The 17,473-nt window shown below is 41.6% G+C and overlaps 1 long non-coding RNA gene across 1 annotated transcript in view; it reads right to left on the minus strand.

Annotated features, from left to right (window-relative positions):
* LOC109550490 (uncharacterized) overlaps positions 1-17,473 on the minus strand; it is a 136,640-nt gene that overhangs the window by 65,025 nt on the left and 54,142 nt on the right. The window contains exon 3 of the long non-coding RNA XR_002177006.3: positions 2,655-2,797. This is a non-coding gene — a long non-coding RNA (uncharacterized lncRNA). The remainder of the gene's footprint in view (positions 1-2,654; positions 2,798-17,473) is intronic.

The raw sequence follows: 17,473 nt of genomic DNA on the forward strand, positions 1-17,473 counted from the left end.
TTGACCTTACCATGATCCCACAGTAGGCCCTTAGTTTTCTGCTCAAGAAACATGGCCAGTGTCCACTCCACTGGGTGAGTACCTAAGCCACACCAGTTGTTAAATATCTAGACTGGGATGTGACCCGACGGCAGGTGTGCTATTGGAACAAGATGATCCGTCAGCAGGTACCTAGTCACCCACCAAAGGATCAGAAGAAAGATCAGACAGGAATAAGAGGAAAGGCATAAAAAAGGTTCCGGAAGCCAAGAGCAGCTATCTTTCAATGTGGTGGAATAAAACTTGCCCCGTCGTTTGGCTTGGGGAACAATAAATGGGCAATCTGGGAAATACATACAAAGCACACACTTGCTCTTTGCACTACCAACACCACATGAAGGGCAGAGTAATTACGTATTCGAATATCATTGCTGGGAAAAACTCAGTGTGACCCAGAGTTCAATACTCAAACACACTGGTTCCAGGCGAGATTGCCTTTCATGGGGGGATGCGCTTTCTCCGCGAAAGCCTTGCTTCCAAAGGAGATCAGATCCTGCTCCTGTTTACCAGAGTGGGATCCAATAAGGGCGTCCTCTTGATTACAGAGCCACAAGATCAGCACTTTCTCTCTTGCTCATAAGAAACCACATAAAATGAAACAACAGAAACCTGTAAGGACGTCTCCAGCTAATTGCCCTGGCCTGGCAACACATGCACGACTGGAAGCAAGTTACCTAAGGAAGGAGAGTGACCAGAGTGAAGGGATGTGATGTCAGCGTCATCTTCATTTTCCTTCATCTCATCTATCCCAAGTCTGGAGGGATCCGGACGGGCTCACATACCACCTTATCGACTGGGCCAGAGGCACCCACTCTTCTCTAGGGACGTGAGCGAGGGGATCAAGGTAAATCAAGTTCTCAGGCCCCAAACCGGATAGCCGGCTAGACTCCTATGTTTTCCAAGTCCCCAGTCCCTACCCTGAGTTTCCTTTATCAATCAAATACCTACCCCGCGTGCCAAAGGGGTAAGCTGGGTCCCTCCAGAAGTTCCGCCAACTCACAAAATTCCCTGCCCCTGTCCTAGTTCATGCCATGGTGCTGAGCTGCTGCCCTGGGTCTGTACTAATTGAACCAAACTCTTCCATTTGCCTTTTGTGACTGAGGGTCCCAGTCCAAACCTTGACTCTTACAGCGGGGCCTCCTGCGTGACCTGGATTTGTCAATTCCCTGACACGAGATGAAAGTCTCCACATAAGGTCCCGCTTCCCAGAGCAACACCTGCCACTTCCCTAGACAGTCCCCTGCTGTGCTCCACCATCCAGAGTGGACTTTCTGGTGTGACTTGCTGGGTTATAACCCAGGTGCTCTGTCCGTCCTTTGAAGCTCAGACCTTGGGCTCCCGTGGCCGGGATCAGTCTATCCAGCAATTCCTTCTCACTGGCTCATCTGCCCTTTCTCAGTTCACAGGTCCTAAGCTGGTCCTTACAGCTTGGCCTCCACCCAGCCCCCTGCCTCTAAAATCCCAGTGTATGCAGTCCCCCAGCCCCTTTCTACTGGACCCTTAGGTATTCAGTCTAGCGGGGCTGACAAAACACACCTTGAGGACTTTTACCAATTGGGAGAGCCCAAAATTGCTCGTGATTTTATGACTCACAGCCTCATACCTGCAAACCCAAATGGAAGACATGGCGTTCCCACCGAGTGTGATTGCGCAGACCAAGCAGAACTGTTTACCTCTTGGTGCTCAGATTTAAGTCTTTATTTGCTTCATCTTGTTACAATAAAATGTGACTTCTGAACGTTGCGCTTTCAGATATATTTATCTAAGAGGATTTTTCTCCATTATGTAAAATAAAACAAAAAGGATCATTTGGGGGGAAAATGTAACATAAGTCCATCATTTAGTAAGCTTTTCCAATTATATCTATTTGATTCTGACTTTCTGCCCAGATGCGAATGGAAAGTTTTTTTTTTTCCATTTAAAAAGCAAATATCTTTCATTGAAAATAGCGCAAACCAAAAAGCGTGCTTCTTTTCTTTTTGTCTAGCCATATTTGCCGTCTTTATGTCATAATGACCTTTCCCCAACATATTCTTCTGTTCCTCTTTAGTGCCAAGTTTCTAAAAATAAAGTGGCTAGTGAATCTCTGGATGTAGGGATAATATTTTGATTTCACTGGTACATACAATCAGGAAACATATTTCTGTTTATACTCTTAAGATCAGTTGAGAGTTGTAGATGAAGCCACGTTCTGTCAGCACATTTTTTTTTCAAACCTGGAAAATGTAACGAAATCCAAAGCAGCTGTAGGAAGTAGAATGTACACTCCATTTGTACTCAGCAGGAGGAGAGCTAACAGGAGGTAACGGGATAGTTTCCACATGAAAAAGTTACAAAGAATTTAACCTGTAATGAAAAGTCTGATAATCTCCAGGAATGAAAGATGCTTGGATGATGGGTTTGGGGTTTCTCTTGAGTTCAAAGGATCTGGTTTTCCCTATAAATGCCACGCAGGAATCAGAGACGTCCATGTGGTCATTGTTATGTCTGATAGCCAACAAAAGCGCAGACCTCATCTTTAAGCCATTAAACAGTGACTGTGTGTGCATTCTAAGACCATGGGTTAGGCTGCTCAGGCCTTTCTCTGAAGAACATAGAAAGCAGAATCTCATTACCTTATCACTGTCTGCTCCGAGGCAAGGATGCTCACGTGTGATGACCAGTTTAAAGTTGGTTTCTGTTTAGATTCGATGCGTGAAGATCCCGTAGAGGCTAGAACTCCTCCAACTCTGAGACGCACACAAGGAAACTCTGGACCCTGTGAAATGCAGATTTGAATTCAGTACGTCTGGGTGGGATGGGACCTGGGATTCTACATTTCTATCAAGCCCTCAAGAAGTCAGATGGTGCTAGTGGATGGGCCGCTGGTGAGACAGCAGGAGTGCAGAGGGTTTCTTCCTCAGCCATCTCATCCTGTCTGTGGTCAAAGGCTCCCCATCAACTCTCTTCCCAGGATTTGGGTCCTTGAGTAAATCCCCTCCCCTGAGGCTGGGCTGGACCTACTGACTCACATCTGACAACTGAATATGGCAAAGAAAACGGCGGCACATCTCTTCTAAGGCCAGCAACAAAATGCATGCAGCCTCGGTCTAGCTGTCTCTCTCTCTCTCATCCTCTTTCTGTTGGAAACCTCTCGACTCCGGGAGAAGCTAGCAGCCAGGCGGATAGCCGCCCACGTGGCAAGGAATGGACATCTCTGGCCAAGAGCCGGAGAGGACCTGAGCATCCCAACAGCCACGGAAGCAAGTCTGAAAGTAGATCATCCCCAAGCCAGGCCAGAAGAAGACTGCAGCCCCTGCCGACACCATTTTCATGAGAAACTCTGAGCCAGACGCACCAAACAAGGCCATGCCCGGATTCCTGACAGAAATGTGAAAGAATAAATATTTGTTGTTTGAAGCAGCTGAATATTGGGATCGTTTGTGACACAACAGATAGATAATTAACACAGTGTCCTTCACAAAACAGAAATGTGTAAAAGTTGTCTAAAAAATCGAACCCTGGTGAAAATCCCATTGGCTATTTACCAAGGTGCATACATTGTGGAGGCTCAAAACTCACTCTCCTACTGTCACCCTATATCGGGGGTAGCCAGGCACCTCTGGGGCTAGACTCTTCCTTCCTGGTCACTTTGCGATTGGGATTGGGATTTCAGGATCTCTTTAGTTTGGGATTCAAGCCAATCTGGGTAGCACTGACTCAGAGGGCAGTTAGCTCCCTATTATGATGTGAAATTCTGGTCTTTTGAGGATGGCTTGAAGGTGGAATCCACTGAGTCTGGCTTCTTGAGATCCGGCCCTCTAGTCTAACAGCTTCAGTTTCTGCTTATATTCTAGAACTTTCTAAAGCAGGAGCGAAGCAATTCTCCTTTAACAAAGACAATGCATATTTACAAAAGAGGCAGGGCAGAAGAGTTAAAAATGAAACTGAGGTGGCTGGTCATTGCCTCCTAGGTTTGTTTTTCACTTCTGCTCTTGGACACATAGGTTCCCACCTATTTGCCTTAACCTGCCCTTGAGCTGACCTGGTTCTTAGCGAGGACGAAGTGTCTGTGAACTGAAATCCTCTTGATCCTAATTTCAACCTGTGGCATCTGCACCTACTTTTTTCCATATTCACCTTATTCTAATACACTTACATTTTTTAAAGGAGGAAAGATCAAGGAAGAAAAAAGAAGAAGAGGTATTTGGAAACTTAAGGCAAAAGTGTGTTAGGTTTTGATGGCCTGATAGGACATAACATATGTGTATTTGAATTTCAAAATATATTCACATCCCTCTCTGCCTGCTCATCTGCCACTAGTTCCCGTAACTATCACCTCCTCCAGACTCTGCTGCAGTCACTGGCCTCCGGTCCCTTCATTTCCTGGAGTACAGCGCCACTCTCTGCACCCCGGATGTGGACAGTGCCATGCTGCCCACAGGACTAAGCCCACCATGCACAGTTCTCTAGAGCCCAGGGCCAGCCTGCCTTTCCAACATTATCCTTCGTTCCTCACTTCCTTGAAACATTCAGTTCTGCAAATGCATTGTTCATGCCATTCACCCTTCACGGATTCCATCTCTCCTCTCTTCCCACATAAAAAATATACCCCCATCGAATCTAAAAAAGGCTACAAATGAACTTACCTACAAAACCAAAACAGAGTTACAGACGTAGAAAATAAACTTACGGTTACTGGGGGGTAAGGGGGGAGGGATAAATTGGGAGATTGAGACTGACATATACACACTACTATATATAAAACAGATAACTAATAGGGACCTACAGTACAGCACAGGGAACGCTTCTCAATACTCTGTAATGGCCTATATGGGAAAAGAATCTAAAAAAGAGTGGATATATGTGTTTGTAAATACAACAGATTCACTTTGCTGTACACCTGAAACTAACACAACATTGTAAATCAATTATACCCCAATAAAAATTTTTAAAAAATAACCCCCTAGCTGTCTAGATCCAGATCAGACGCTGCCCCTCCCACGTCATTCTGGTTCACGGTGAACCAGATGAATCTCCCTTCTCTGAAGACGCTGTTTTTGGTCTGTATGGCACTGGCTTATAACCCTCCTCTGTCCCTTTCTTCTGCTCTTGTAGCCAACCGTCACTCCCCTCTTGCATTATTTTGTACTTCAAGTATTCATGTATTATTAGCATGTATTACTATTCATATATTCATATATTCCTACCTCAAAGAAATTGTTACTAGATGAAAGGGACCCTGTATTTATATTATTCACTTATTTCTTAAGCATTTAACTTCTCACACTTTAGATATTCATTTAATTGGTGCTAAGTAAATACTTGTGAGTCTAATAATTTGAAATGATACATGCACCCCTGTGTTCACAGCAGCACTATTTACAATAGCCAAGACATGGAAACAACCTCAATGTCCGTGGACAGATGAATGGATAAAGAAGATGTGGTATATAAATATACAATGGAATACTACTCAGCCATAAAAAAGGAATGAAATCATGCCATTTGCAGCAACATGGATGGACCTAGAGATTATCATACTAAGTGAAGTCAGACAGAGAAAGACAAATATCATATGATATCACTTATATATGGAATCTAAAATATGACACAAATGAACTTATCCATGAAACAGAAACAGACTCACAGACATCGAGAACAGACTGTGGTTGCCAAGGGGGAGGGGGTGGGGGAGGGATGAAGTGGGAGGCTTGGGGTTAGCAGATGTAAGCTATTATATACAGGATGGATGAACAACAAAGTTCTACTGTACAGCACAGGGAACCATATTCAATACCCTGAGATAAAGCATAATGGAAAAGAATATGAAAAAGAATGTATGTATGCACAACCGAATTGGTTTGCTGTACAGCACAAACTAACACTATATTGTCAATTAATTATCAATAAAATAAATTAAAAAAAATATTTGTGAGTCTAACTAGTAGGACGTACGTTTCCCAGTGTCCTGAGCCTCATGACAAATTTCTGGGAGCATGAGAAACAAAATTATGAAATTAATGGCTAAATAAGACTGAGAAGTGGCTGAATGATGTGTATTTACAGAAAGCTAACCACACTCAATGTGCCTGTTTCTAGCTGCGTGCTTGATTAGCTTATCTCAGCGGACCCTGAGTTTGCTCGTGTGTGGGCATATACCTCCATCTCACAGATGTCAACCTGCCTCACACACAGACGTACACAGCAAAGCTGATGGCGAACCAAATACCCCACACTCTGGACATGCTGCGTTAGAACTTAGACTTGCAAGTTGGTAAAACTAGAATTGATGGTCAGGGCATAGCTTCCCATCCTCTGATTTTGCTGAGGATTATAATCATTGTAAGACTTGCAAATATGAACACAGGTGTGCAAAGTAGGGCAGAACCCTTGATTCGAAGCCCAGAGCTCACTCTCTCTTTGCCACTCCATGCTCCTCCCAACTCCAAGAAACACCGTTTGCATTTTTATTAAGCTTGCATGTGGTCAGAATATACTGGGGGAAGCTGAGAACCTGACGTTAAAGGTAAGTTCTGGGAGGACCTGTTCGCTGGCATCAAAGGTAAAGTAAGTCTTTGGAAGGCAGAAGCAAAAGCCTTGAAGGTCAACCAGGACGAAAGCACACCCACCATGGAAGTGAATTACTAACTGTCACCTTTACCTTAATCTCCAGATTCCTATTCACAACACAGACACACACACAGACAGACATGCACAAACACACACACACAAGCTCGGATTTTGGAAAGGTGTGGCCTTGATTAGGAATCAAATTTATTTGGTAAAGGAAAATCTGTCATCCTAAACTTTGATCTCAGTACCAAAGAAAGAAGACGTGATCGTTTGACAGTGAAGATTCTGTTCAACTCACTGACACACACACAACTGATTCAGGACATGCTGTACGAGACAGCCCGTCCAGAGAAGAAAAAAGCCAGGTATTCCAGGAAAAGCCGATGGACAGGCAGTCAGGAGACATGATGAAGGTCACAGAAATCTGAAAGTCTCTGGCCCCCGTGGAGAAGAAAGTCCTGTGTTCTTGCTTGCTAATTTCAGGGGGAAGGAAGTCAGGCACGATACCTGGACTGCGGTGAGTGTGCTTTAAAATCCGCATCACAGAGGAACTTCTGGGATCAGTCTGTCCCGAGGTGCATGCTTAATGTTTGATGCGAAGCTAACTTAACACTTTTGGTAAATTATGTGACTTAACCCATCTGTATTACAGACTCGCCCACAATTTAAGGGGTTCAAAGAGGGTTAGAACACGAACACACACACACACACACACACACACATCTCCAAACTGGTACTACATCATCTAAATAATTCACTAGCAAAATGTGCATAAAAGTTCATCAGCGCAAGTGTGGCAGGAACGTCAGTACTGTCCTTAAACGCTATCACCTCAGTTATGCTCAAATGTATCTGATTTCAGGGTTTGTCCCTGTTGATTGTTGAAACTGTACTAGTTAATATTCTTCTTTTTCTCTTTTGCTAAGGGTTGGGGGAGGGGAGAAAGAAAACTACCCGATGATCTCAGAAGATAAAACTATGGAGTTTTCCTTAACCACCTGGGACCCTTGGGCCTGCCTTCCGAGGTAACAAGTTCTACCACCATCTGCCACCAATAAGCAGGCAGGCACATGTCACAATGTCAAGGAATCTGTGGGTGTAGGTGCCTGTGAGTGCGGGTGTGTGCATGTGAATGTACACGGGTGTACACAGGAGTGTGCGCATGTGTGTGAGAATGAGTCTGTGCGTTCATTAAAAAAATACCTTCCTAAGAAGGAAATGGAAAATCACTGGCCTAGATGGAACCTAAAAATAAAAACTGAGCGTGGAAGGATATTTTTGTTTTTTTTTGTTTTTTTTTTGCGGTACGCAGGCCTCTCAGTGTTGTGGCCTCTCCCGTTGCGGAGCACAGGCTCCGGACGCGCAGGCTCAGCGGCCATGGCTCACGGGCCCAGCCGCTCCGCGGCATGTGGGATCTTCCCGGACCGGGGCACGAACCCATGTCCCCTGCATCGGCAGGCAGACTCTCAACCACTGCGCCACCAGGGAAGCCCTGCTGTTGTTATTAGCGTTAAATATCACGCCTACTCCTGTATCTTTCCTATTGGCAAATATGATGTACATTGGCTCAATTAACACTAAAACCTGCAAATGTAGTTGTTTTCAGAAAACTCAGGTCTTGCCATGGCTTGCTGAGTGCTGGAGATGCGAAAAGTGAACAAGGTAGGCATGGACCCTGCCCTCTTTGAGCTATAGCTCCAATAGCCTATTAGAAGTTTATTTATTGATTCTCTTCGGAGAGCAATGGGTACTTTGGGATTTTTATAACATCTTTATTCAATGTTAACATCACGGAAGTGGTTTAGGGATATTCAGGTATAGTCAACGTCCTCTCTGTAAATCTCTGAAGTACTTACAGAAAGCGCAAGGTGATAACAAGATTTTAAGGCAGCAAATATTTCTTGGAATTATCAGTCTTCCAAAGCTCTTTTTTCTACCTTCAAAGAAAGGCACCCGCCAAGCAAAACTTTTCAATGGGAAAACGTGGTGCCCACAAGACACATACGATGGTTTCCCTGGAGGCTCGCTGCCGATGGCTCTAAAGACAGGGTAAGAAAGAGGGGAGGAAAATAACCCCAAATTCCCTCTGGATCACGATGAAATAATCTAGCAATATGAACCAGAGGGAGGCATCTAAGGGGAACAGGAATAAGCAACTCTTCATTGTTTTGGAACAAGTGCGCCTTCTTTGCTTGCTAACAATCTATCGTGGAGTGCCATGGTGCTGTTTCACATCAAGATTTCAAAAACTATTACAGCCTGCATAGGTATTGGAGGCGCAACCAGATGCGATGGAGTTTCCATTGCTTTACTTAGTGCATGGAAAATATTACTAATGGATGGTGTCAGGGGAGGCTTAACTGACCCCGATTGGATAAACTCATCTGGGCACTTTCCTTTAAGTCAGACCCTTTAACTAAGTGCTCCTGTCATTTCAGAATCCCCTCCCCCACTTTATGAGCTTTCTGACTATATATAGCTGGTTTTAGGCAAAGAAGAAATTCCATGACTGCATGAACAGGTGGGCTGGGGACTTGGGGGAGGGGTGGGCTATCTTTCCTTGAGACTGAATTTTATTTACAGCCAATTCTTGACTGTCTTTGACATGCAGGACAAAACCAAGAACAACGAAGAAACTGAAGTCCTCAAAATCCCATTCAGTCTCTCTCCCTGCCAGTATTCTCCAAGAACGACTCAAAAGTTACAACATTTAGACATCTAATTGAGCAAAATTTTATCTCCTTTTATTATTCCTATTGCTCTCTCCAATGCACGAGCTGAGATACAAAAAAAAAATGGCCTACCAGAAGAGAGAAAGGGTCTTAGAATCACTCCTACACATATTAAGCTAGAGTTGACATCCATTTTTTGTTTTTAATATATGATTTGTGCTTTAAATGGTCTGTGAGATACTGGCCATTACAAATATCAGAGAAACACGTGACCTCCACTTTCTTAGTATACCATGGTTACCAAAAACATGAAGTTCTTGCTACAGTCACAGACCTGCTCATTTCTTTTCTTTTTACTTTAGAAAGGCTCAGAATGCATCATGGTTTTTCTCCGTGTTCATTCATTAGCGGTGTCCCTCATTCCCTCTCGTGAACTTGACGGTGATTCCAGAAATGAGCTCATTAAGATCCAGAGCTCAGTATCAATTCAGAGGAACATGAAAACATGCAAATGCTGTTCTAAACCTCATGGTGACTTTACCTGAACCTTGTGTCTTTCTTTGAACCTCTTTTGTCAGCAACTCTGGGGTGGCGATCCCCTAAGAAGAACCTTCCTTGAAAGAAGGTTTCTGGGACTTAAAATTTAACCTTGAAATTGTAAGTTAGAAAAATGTCAAGACGATAAAATGTGACCATGACTTCAGAAATGAACAATGGCTTAGTGAGCTCCATATATTAACTTTTGTTTTCAATGTGCTGCTCATTAAACAGGATTTTAATGAAGTGGCACTGAATTTTGAAAACTTACAGCTATGATATAAATGCATGATGGTCCTTCCTTTTCTTAAAACGTCAAAACTCAGACATACCTGCTTCCTGGTTTAAAAATATGATAAGGGTATCATTAATGAAAAACAAAATCCTCATAGGTTTTATAGCCCTGTGTCAAATTAAAACTCAAAAGAGCCTATTACTGTGTACGAAAAGTACCCATGTTTGCTGTGCGGTTGATATATTTTCATTGGCATCTTAGTTGTTTCTGTTTAGCAGTGTGGGTCCCTACAAATGATCTCTTGCTGTCAATTGGAGGTTTGCCTCAGTGTTATAGAAACTGACAGAACCGAAAAAGGAGAAGAAAACGGAGTATCCGCCCAAAGTGAACCAGCATCAAGGCCGAAACCATGTAACGTCATCATGAGCGGCTGGTCTGAATTCCGCTGCACCCTCCAGTCTTGTTTTGAAATGATCCTGAAAAACCGAGGTCTCAGAGCCGGCATAAACACTTAGTGCCTGGAATGAATTTAAGACTTAAAGGAACAAATGAAAGTTGAATGAAGGAAAGCCTTACTCTAGAGGGGCCATGAGCAATTCCCAGGGCATGCTGCTGTCGGAATGCACTGCAGAAATACAACGGAATTTCTAATTTGCTTTAATTAGAAAAAAGTAAACACTGCCCTCAACATGTCATCATGTTTATATAGGAGCCCAACCAGCTGATTTTCTGCTGGCATGGCCCTGGAACCACTCAATTAAATCTCAGGGCACAATTTCTTTTTATGAATGAAGTACAATTACTATGAAGCCAGATGATTTTTTTTTTCCATCTGCGTCATTGGCTGTGACTCTACAAGGACAAGTGACCGAACACAGTACCTTCCAATTTTCAATTAACCAATGATAATTTCCAAGACTATATCACTTTAGAGTTCCTCTTTTTGAGGTATCAACATCACTATTTTAAAACTTTCCACTTTGCAAGACTAAAAGAATAAAAATACTTTATTCCTAGCCTGCAATACTAGCAATAGAATAATTAATCTGAAAAAAGAGAGAAAGGGGAGTTTACTTCTTAACAGGCTTCAGGTAATCTTATAAGGTGAAACCCTAGTGAAGGTTTAGCATAAGACTTTGAATTTTGATAGAATTTTTCCAGAGCTGGAAGGAACGTGGAAAGTATCTCCATGTTAGAGATTATACAACAGATACTCATCTTCCATAAATTGCTGAAGATGTGGACATTTTAGTACAGCACTGAGTCAATTATCCGGTACTCTTTTAGATCGGTGAAATTTGAATCACAGGGAAACAAATTAGGAAAATTTTCTTCAAGAAGCTTAGAAGTAAGGAATCGTGTGGTTTTTTTTTTTTTTCCATAAAAAGGGGATGGCAAAGATTCCTAGTACTCTAAAGGAGACTGACATTGTTATTAAATACAGTGGAAAGTTAGTTATTCTGCTATTAATGTGAAAGGAAGCAACACTAATTCTCCCGAACAGCTGCATACTTTAAGCAAAGTAACAGAAGACAGATCTGATTCTGGAAAGCAGGGGAATTCTTCTCCAACTCAGCAGCTCTGTATCGGTTTCACATACAAGGTAAGTGCAGTTGTATTTTGTACATTCCAGTGCAGGGGAATAAACCCTCACAATTCCCAAGGTTAGCCATTCAGGTTTGTTAAATCCATGTTAACAAGATCCACACTTGGGCTTCAGAAAGGCTCTCAGCCAACACCTCTGGCATCAAGACCGTGTCTCAAACATAAGACCCAGGATAGCTGCCCCTTCTGAGTGTCCTTTGCTCAGTTAATATTGAGACTTCAAGTTGCAATCTTCCATATCTCACTTTTTTCATTTTTTGAAACATGAGCAATAGTAACATTTGATCTACGTACAAAACTGTTGCAACTCGAAGGAACACAAATGGGGATGCACTTTCATATTTGTGTAGATCCTTTCAAGTTTCTAATGATCCATCAATGCAGAGATCAGGACTAAAGGAAGTTGAGTCAACCAACATCAAAAAGAGGAATGAAGAACAAAACAAAACAGAATATCTCTCACAGGAAGGCACATTTGCTCTTCTTGGTGTATTTCACATAATCCTCCAAGTATATCACCTGTATGTGTGTAATTGAGTTGGGTCCACCTTTCATTTAAAAAATGCAAGATGGACTTTAATTAAAAGATTTAGGAGCCAAGTTTACCTAGACTAAGTGAGAAAAATAGATAGTGATGTAGCTTTGGGGGCCAACCTGTATATAAGTTGTAAACTTCCACTCCTATCCAATACTCCCTCTCTCTCTCTTTCACACACACACACACACACACACACACACACACACACACACAAACACACAGAGGCATCTTTTCTTTTTTATTTTTGCGGTACGCAGCCCTCTCACTGTTGTGGCCTCTCCCATTGTGGAACACAGGCTCCGGACGCACAGGCTCAGCGGCCATGGCTCACGGGCCCAGCCGCTCCGCGGCATATGGGATCTTCCCGGACCGGGGCAAGAACCCATGTCCCCTGCATCGGCAGGCGGACTCTCAACCACTGCGCCACCAGGAAGCCCGAGGCATCTATTTTTTTAGCCCACATTATTCAAATTTTATTTTGCCTCCTATATTGAACCTTTAATCACTTCTCTAAAAACCAGAAATCTTTACAGGTTTTATTGCAGCGTTGAGTTTAACCAAGGCAAAATACACCTTCCACTGGCATCAGATCCTATCATTTCGGGTCATCAAGCACCCTGTCCCTTAATTTATCAAGACTGTCAGATCCCCAAAGGGCAGTTTTTAAAACTTTTTTTCAACCACTCATCACACCAGGCATCTTCAAACAGCTCGCCTGGAATAGGAGGTTCTTAAGGCATTTCTCTCGATGAATCAGCATGAAAATACAGAATGAGACTACATTTCCAACCTCTGAGCCAAACGATCAGGAGAAATTGCTGACAGTGTGAGAATATAGTAAGTATTTGATATTTCTGGAGTCATTAATGTGCTAGAAAGACTTGGGCCATGGCTAGTGCTCTGAGGTCCACAATGTCCTTCAGGCCAGATGAGTACCTCGGATGATACAGAAAATGTGAAGAAGTGGCTGGCATAAATCTTTTTTTTTTAATGTAAATGTTCTACTTTTTATTTCTTTTATTAGTTTTTCTTTCTTTAGCCATGCCGCTTGGCTTGCAGGATTCTTAGTTCCCCGACCAAGGACTGAACCTGGGCCCTTGGCAGTAAAAGCCCCAAGTCCTAACCACTGGACCACCGGGGAATTCCCTGGCATAAATCTTGATGCCTTCTGAGTGCCTAACGGCTACCTTCCACTCACGTCCTTATCGAAAACTATCACCTTCCTTCTAAGGCTCCTCCAACCTTCCTCATCTCAATAAATGTCTCCAATATCCATTCGGTTTTTCAAGCCGCATGCCTGCTAGACCTCAACTTCTCTCTCTCTCCCCTTTCACATTCAGTCACCACCTTTTCATGTTCTTTGTTCAAAATAACTCTTATGTTTATCTAACTCCCTCTCTCTCTCTTTATGGACTGCCTCATCGGGGTCCAAACCATCATTTTTTCTCCTAACTCAGCTTCACGTACCGCTCTAATTCCATTGTAGTCTTCTGTCAATAGGGTAACCATACACCCTAGTTTGTCCAGAAGAGCCAAAATTTACACCTGTAGTCCCAGCATAAAGTTTCCTGATTTGGATAACAAATTATCTGATCACTACCCATATAAGTAGAGTTTCCTTTCAAAACTACAAATCCAATTATGCCACGTCCTGCCTAAAACCCTTTAATGGTTTCCACCAGCGCTCGCAATAGTCTCACTAACTTGACCTGGTTTAAAACAATCCAGCATAATCTGGGTTCTGCCTTACTTGCTAGCCTTGTCTTGGGTAAGTCTCCCATTTGCCTTACTTCCTAGGGTATTCCCCCTATGATCCATCTCATCTCTTATCAATTTACTGTAACAGTAAACTGGTTAATTGTTTACGCCACAGACTTTAAAATCTGAATGCAAAGATGATGTCTAATTATTCAAGACACAGTACACTGGACATATTAGTTCCTCAAATATTGTAGTCATAGTAGAAATAAATACTTATTTGCAAACATGCACTGACAGTGAAGTGAGAGACAGAAGTGCATGCAATATGATCCTATTTTGTCAAAATGGGGTTATAGAGATAGATACGTAGATAGATAGATAGGTATAAACCAGATGAAATAACAGAATAACCACATGAAATGTAAACAAGTTCCACCTTGATGTGAAAATGGAAGTCATCATTATTTAATTTTCCCTTTAATTATCATGTACCTTCAGCATTAAGTCACCAGCAGACAAATTAAGTGCAGTCATCTTTCCATTACCTCCATGTAACATCCACTCAGCAGAATAATATCGCAAATACCCTACCAGTCTTCCAACATTGGAAGGTATGGCCTCATGCTATGTAACTGTGAGAAAACACAATTCACAAGGAAGATTTGCCCCTTAAATTGTTACACATGCAAATGCGTTTTTAAGGCCGTATATAAATTTTCCTTTTTTCTTCTCTTTTTCATTAAAAGCACAACAGCATTTTTAAAAAAAGAGCCCAGTAGCACTTAAAATGCTATTTCAGATTACATGTGCCATGGGCAATTCTCCTCCCACCCATCTTTTACTATCATGGATAATTTTTACGTAGTTTTACTTCGAAAACACAAATCAAAAAGGTCGTTGTCTCTGATGAGGTCATACTTACACCATTCTTTTCTCAGAATTCTAAACCTTCACCTTTGCTGCCTGAGAGCTTCCTACTCTGCCAGTAAGTTGACAGGAACACGTTCTATTCTCAGTAGCCCGTCATTCATCATGGTCCTGAACTAAGAGAGTGTTACACATCGATCTATAGATTTCCGGTTCCAAAAATAAATATTGCTGGTGAGGTAACAAAAGCAAGGCAAAAAGCTCTCTCTTATGTTTCCTTTCCTAAACATCAGCCAGCCCTTTCAGGGCACAACAAGGGTGGATCTGGAAAGAACCCCATCCACAGACCACGGCAGCACATTTCTCTAACACCTCTTCTCTGTCAGGAAGCATTGCTCCTTCAATTCTCCACCTTTCATGCTTAAGCACTGAGAAAGCCCAGAAGAAAGACAATGAACAACGAGTAGGACTAATTCTCAAATCAAACACATCATTTTTCCTTTCCCATTTCTCCCATGGGAATTGATACACTCACAAAAGAATTGAGTAATTGTGAAACCAGTTATAATTTTACACATCATTCACATCCCATAAAATTCACCTGTTTAAGTATACAGTTTAGTGGGTTTTAGTGTATTCACTAAATTGCGCAACCATCACCAATATCTAATTCCAGAACATTTTCATTGCTCGCAAAAGAAACACTGTACATTGCTCGCAAAAGAAACACTAGGGATGGCAGGGATGTTTCCCTGCCATCCCTAGTGCTTTGCAAACACTAATCTACCTTCTGTCTCAATACTGGATTATTCTGGACATTTTATATTACTGGAAGCATACGATGTGTAGCTTTTTGTGTCTAGTCTCTTTCACTTTGCATATTATTTTCAAGGACCATTATGCCGTAGCATGTAGCTGTAGCGCTTTGTTTATTCATTCATCCATTGATGGACATTTGGGTTGTTTCCATTTTTTTGGTTATTACAGATAAGGCTGCTGTAACCATTCATGTACCAGTTTTTGTGTAGACATGTGTTGTCCATCTCTTGGGTATATACCTAGGTGTGACATTGCTGGGTCATAGGGTAACTCCATGTTTAAGTTTTTGAGGAACTACCAACGTGTTTTCCACATCAGCTGTATCATTTTACATTCCAACCAGCAATATACATGTGTTCCAATTTCTCCACATACTTATTGATTGTTATTCTCTAGTTTTTGAAATTATTGTTATTATAGTCATCCTAGTGGGTCTGAAGTGGTATCTCATTTTCGTTTTGATTTGCATTTCCTTAATGACTAATAATGTTGAGCATTTTTTTCACGTACTTACTAGCTATTCGTATAGCTTTTTTGTAGAAATGTCTACCCAAATCCTTTGTCCATGTGTCCATTTTTAATTCAGTTTTTTATTCTTTTACTGTTAAATTGTTAGGATTCGTTTTCTGGATACATACCCCTTATCAGATATAGGATTTGCAAGTATTTTTCTCCTGTCCTGTGGGTTGCCTTTTTAAAACTTCTTTTGATGGTATATTTTAAAATATAACAATTTTAATTTAATGAAGTTCAATTTATTTATTCATTTTTGCCTGTTTTTTTGGTATCATATCTAAGGAATGATTGCTTGATCCAAAGTCAAAATGATTTATGCTTTTTTTTTGTAAGAGTTTTATAGTTTTAGTCCTTATAATTAGTACTTTAATTCACTTTGAGTTAATTTTTATAGATGGCATGAGGTTGGAATCCAACTTCATGCCTTCTCATGGGGGTATTCTATTGCTCTAGCACCATTTTAAAATACTATTCTTCCCCCATTGAATTGCCTTGGCACTCTTGTCAAAAATCAGTTGATCATGAATGCAAGATATTATTTACGATTCCTAAGTTCTATTTCACCGATCTGTATGTCCATCCAATGTTAATATTATACTGTCTTGAGAGTAGTCTTTAGTAAGTTTTTAAATTGGAAAGTTTGAGTCCTGAAACTCTGGACTTCTTTTTCAAGATTCTTTGGCTATTCTGGGTCCCTTCCATTTCATGTGGAAATTACAAAACACTGTTGAAAGAAATTAAATCACACCTAAATAAATGGAAAGGCAGACTTAATATTTTTAAGAGGACAAAACTCCCCAAATTAATCTACAGATGAAGCATAATCCCTATGAAAGTCTCAGCCACCATTTTTTGTAGAAACTTAACCCTAAAATTCATATGTGTGTGGTAAGACAAAGTTTGCTTAAGAACACATTCATCAAAGCCCCTAGATATAAATTGACCTCTTCTGAGATAAAATACATGTCAATAGCTGTTGTTTGTCAAGTGTTGGTTCAACGAATGATTGCAATTAAATTCAGTAAGCACTGGTTGAGTACTTGCTATTTTGCCACCAACATCCTAGGTATTCGGATAGAGGGATACATTTAGATTTCCAGTGGTGAAAGGAACCACGAAGTGCACAAAAGGCATAAATGAGTAATCTGCAGATAGTGTTAATTCCTGCAAAAGAGTATAAAAAAGAGAAATGGAGCAGAGAGTTACTGAAGGGGAAAGGGAGAGCTACCTTAGCCAGGAGAGTCCGAGCCAGCCTCCGGGAGGAGAGGACAGATGAGCCAGACTCATGATCATTTCAGGCAAGATTATTCCAGGCAGAAGGAGAAACAATTGCAAAGGCTCAGAACTGAACCTGTTTTATTCCGTCACACTCGACATGGAATTTCTTCC

The sequence above is a fragment of the Tursiops truncatus genome, chromosome 20 (assembly GCF_011762595.2).
Source record: "Tursiops truncatus isolate mTurTru1 chromosome 20, mTurTru1.mat.Y, whole genome shotgun sequence".
Taxonomy (NCBI): domain Eukaryota; kingdom Metazoa; phylum Chordata; class Mammalia; order Artiodactyla; family Delphinidae; genus Tursiops; species Tursiops truncatus.